Source organism: Arvicanthis niloticus, chromosome 11, assembly GCF_011762505.2.
Source record: "Arvicanthis niloticus isolate mArvNil1 chromosome 11, mArvNil1.pat.X, whole genome shotgun sequence".
Taxonomy (NCBI): domain Eukaryota; kingdom Metazoa; phylum Chordata; class Mammalia; order Rodentia; family Muridae; genus Arvicanthis; species Arvicanthis niloticus.
This window is the reverse complement of record NC_047668.1, coordinates 43,406,391-43,410,504: the sequence shown is the minus strand read 5'-3', so window position 1 is coordinate 43,410,504 and position 4,114 is coordinate 43,406,391. Positions and strand designations below refer to the sequence as shown.

The 4,114-nt window shown below is 42.1% G+C and overlaps 1 pseudogene; it reads left to right on the top strand.

Annotated features, from left to right (window-relative positions):
* Positions 1 to 1,160: 1,160 nt before the first annotated feature.
* Positions 1,161 to 2,975, top strand: LOC117717084 (6-phosphofructo-2-kinase/fructose-2,6-bisphosphatase 1 pseudogene; annotated as a pseudogene).
* Positions 2,976 to 4,114: the final 1,139 nt, after the last annotated feature.

The following is a 4,114-nucleotide window of genomic DNA, read 5'->3' as shown; positions in this document are numbered from 1 at the left end:
CTGGTCTCCATACAACCATACATATATGATAAGCACATACAAACATTCATAAATACACATGTACACATATGTGTGAACACACACAATTTAAAATAAAAAAACAAGCAAATATACATGAATAAAAAACAATAATGCATAATATGTACTGAGAGAGAAATGTGGGCAAACACTAACCCCAAATGCTATGAATTTCACCGTCTGTGGTGATTTGAAACAGCTGTCTGGAGAGCCAACATGGTAATGTCTAAAGGCCATAGAAACCTGATTCCCCTGTCTTAAATTTATCTGTGCAACTTTGCTGATTTTTAGTGTACAAATGACTCAGATTCAAAAGCACCAAGAGTTTGTTGGCTTTTTTTTTTTAATTAAAAGATTCCAAAATAGAATCATAACTGAAGATGGAAGACATAATTATCTTTTTTGAAATTATATGTGAATCCAAAAAAAAAGGTACCATTTTTTAACTTTTCTAAGTCTCTTTATTGGAAAAATAACAAGCAGCTCCAAGTGCAGGTTGATCTGGATGTTTAGGAGCTACAAAAAGAAGCCAGGTCCCCAATTATACAAAACATTGTCTCCAGAATGACATCAGAAAGACCTGGGGAACAATTAGACATGGCTAGTCAGGAAAAGGGAGACTTTAGAATGAATCCCAGTCTCATTCCCTGAGATACTGAGTAAGTAGAAGGTTGTAAGAAGACAGGTTCTCTCTTGACTCTCTAGCAAGTGAACGTATCCTACCAGCCATGTGACAGAGTAAAATCCAGATGAACTAGAACCCTGCAGCAGGCATGGGTATGTGGGTAGCTGCTCAAGCTACAGTGTGGATAGACTTGAGTTATGCTCAGTAGCACTTTGGGTTATAGGCAGAGTGAGTAGGACACCATGATACAGGGGGCTTCATTGGAGAGATAACTTTTTGCTATTGAATAGAACTAGATTTAGAACCAGAAAGATGTCACCAATTTCTTTTTAATAATAATAAAATAACAATAATTTCCAATGATAATAATAAAATTGATTATAATATAAGGACAGACCTGTCTTCTGTGAAAGGAGACAAAAGGCCTCCTAGCCAGAACATTCCAGAACTGGAAGACTCATAACATTAACAATTGGCGCTTAGGCGGGAGACGGAATTGAGGTAGAGGCTCTAAGAAAACCAGGCTTGGTCGTCCAAGCCTGTCTCAGCACTCAGGATGCTGAGGCAGGGATAATTCAGGAAGAAGCACTGAAGCTAAGTAGAAGTTGAATAAAATCGTCTCAGCCTCACAGAAGTGGTAAAGCCAAGATTTAAACCCTTCTTAATCAGCCTTCCCAGGAACCAACGGATGTCTCAGATGTCTCCGGGTTTCCTATTTGATGCCACCTACCGAACCTGCTTTGGGGGTCTGTAAATGCAAGAGAGCCATTGGATAATTAGTGATGGAAGAAAAAGCCTCTAAGAGAACAGCCTCCATACCACAGCTCACTAATTCCCCCACAATGGTGATCATGGTGGGTTTACCAGCCAGAGGCAAGACCTACATCTCTACGAAGCTCACACGATATCTCAACTGGATAGGAACACCAACTAAAATGTTTAACTTAGGTCAGTATCGACGAGAGTCAGTGAGCTACAGGAACTATGAATTCTTTCACCCAGACAACATGGAGGCCCAACTTATCAGGAAGCAGTGTGCTCTAGCAGCCCTAAAGGATGTCCATAAGTATCTCAGCCATGAGGAAGGTCATGTTGCGGTTTTTGATGCCACCAACACTACCAGAGAACGACGCTCATTGATTCTGCAGTTTGCTAAAGAACATGGTTACAAGGTCTTCTTTATTGAGTCTATTTGTAATGACCCAGACATTATTGCAGAAAACATCAGGCAAGTGAAACTTGACAGTCCTGATTATGTAGACTGTGACAAAGAAAAGGCTATGGAAGACTTTCTAAAGAGAATTGAGTGCTATGAGATCAACTACCAACCTTTGGATGAGAAATTAGACAGCCACCTGTCCTACATCAAGATCTTCAGCATGGGCACACGCTACATGGTCAATCGAGTACAGGACCACATTCAGAGCCGTATAGCCTACTACCTCATGAACATCCATGTCACACCTCGATCTATCTACCTATGCCGGCATGGTGAGAGTGAACTCAACCTTAGAGGCCGAATTGGAGGTGACTCTGGCCTCTCAGCTCAGGGCAAGGAGTATGCCTATGCCCTGGCCAATTTCATTCGGTCTCAAGGCATCAGCTCCCTGAAGGTGTGGACTAGCCACATGAAGAGGACCATTCAGACAGCTGAAGCCCTGGGTGTCCCCTATGAACAGTGGAAGGCCCTGAATGAGATTGATGCGGGTGTCTGTGAAGAGATGACCTATGAAGAAATTCAGGAACACTACCCTGAAGAATTTGCACTACGGGACCAGGATAAATATTATTACCGCTATCCCAGGGGAGAGTCCTATGAGGACCTGGTTCAGCGTCTTGAGCCAGTTATTATGGAGCTAGAACAGCAAGAAAATGTACTGGTGATATGTCACCAGGCTGTCATGCGGTGCCTCCTGGCATACTTCCTGGATAAAAGTTCAGATGAGCTGCCCTACCTCAAGTGTCCTCTGCATACAGTGCTCAAACTCACACCTGTGGCTTATGGCTGCAGAGTGGAGTCCATCTACCTGAATGTGGAGACTGTAAACACACACTGGGACAAGCCTGAGAACGTGGACATCACCCGTGAACCTGAGGAAGCCCTGGACACTGTTCCTGCCCATTACTGAGCCCTTTTCAAGTGATCAGGTTGTCTCTGTTCTCACTGCCTCCCTCCTGTAGGAACTGCTGCCCTTGTTCTCCTTAAGCAGATTCTGGCCTTGGCCGGAGAGTGCTCTACCTCCAGTAAAGAAGTCCGTAGCAGCTCCCAAACAGATCTTAATTCCTAGCCATAACTAAGGCTACCTAGCTATGGATAAAATTCTTTTTAAATATTCTCTGATAAATAAAGACATTTATTCCTGCCTATAGGACAGGAAGAGGAAAAAAAAAGAAAAAAAACAATTGGCATATGAAAAAAATGCATTAGGAAAAATATAAATTAAACCTCAACTCCAGGTTCTCAACTATAGCTGTGTTAGTTATTCATTCGGTATGCATATTTAAGAACCTACTATGTGTTGGGCTGCGGTCTGTGACTAGAAATATTGAATCAAGGTATTCACAGGCCAAAAGGGAGCAAGAAGCTCTACATTAAAGGCTCTTCCTGGGAGAGTTACTGAGAGGAGGATAGAGAAGGCAAATGCATATACAGCATGCAACGCTGGGTATAGAGTAGAGGGGAAGAAATACAGATCATGTTTGGCCTATTGAATAGTCCTTTGCAACCGAATCACAAGATACTGGGAAAGACTGACAGGAGACAGAAAGTTTAAATTTAAAACAATTAGAATGGAAAAGAATGTCCCAAACTTGCTCAGACATTATTCACTTCACTCATTCTGGACAAAAGGGTGGAAGAATGTCATTTTCATTCACCAAGCACATGCCTGGTGTTGAGAGATGTTTCTAGGGCAGATGTAAAGAAACAAACATCTGTTCACTCCAGTTAGGGCAGCAATAGCAGATTCTAGCTGAGTGAAACAAGGAATCTGGTGCCATTACTTATAAAGTGTGGGTTAGGAGGTTACCTTAAGAAGAGCTTGGGTCTCTCCAAGGCATCTACAGTATCAAAACTCCCACCTCAACATAAGCAGAAACTCAAAAGCTGCCTCCCTGGAGTTTATTGCCCCATTTTCAGGCTACTCAATAACTTAGAGATTCTCTTCTCATAGGCAAGTGGTTATCACATTGGGACAGTAAGGGGGCCTTCTGAAGTCCTTGATAATTTTATCTACTTCTAAGTCTTCCATCAGCCTTTTCCTTCCCCAGGAGGAAATGTTTTAATTCATGGGAAATAGCTACAGAAACCTCTGTCTCTTCTCCCCTTTTGCTGTCACAGAGCAAAGGTATCAATGATTGGAGGTAAAAAAAGCAAGCAAGCAAACAAACAAAAGCTGATGGCAAGCCAGCATTGAAAGTGATGGTTTAGATTCAGTCTTATATATAAATAACAGAAATGGTCACTAGCTT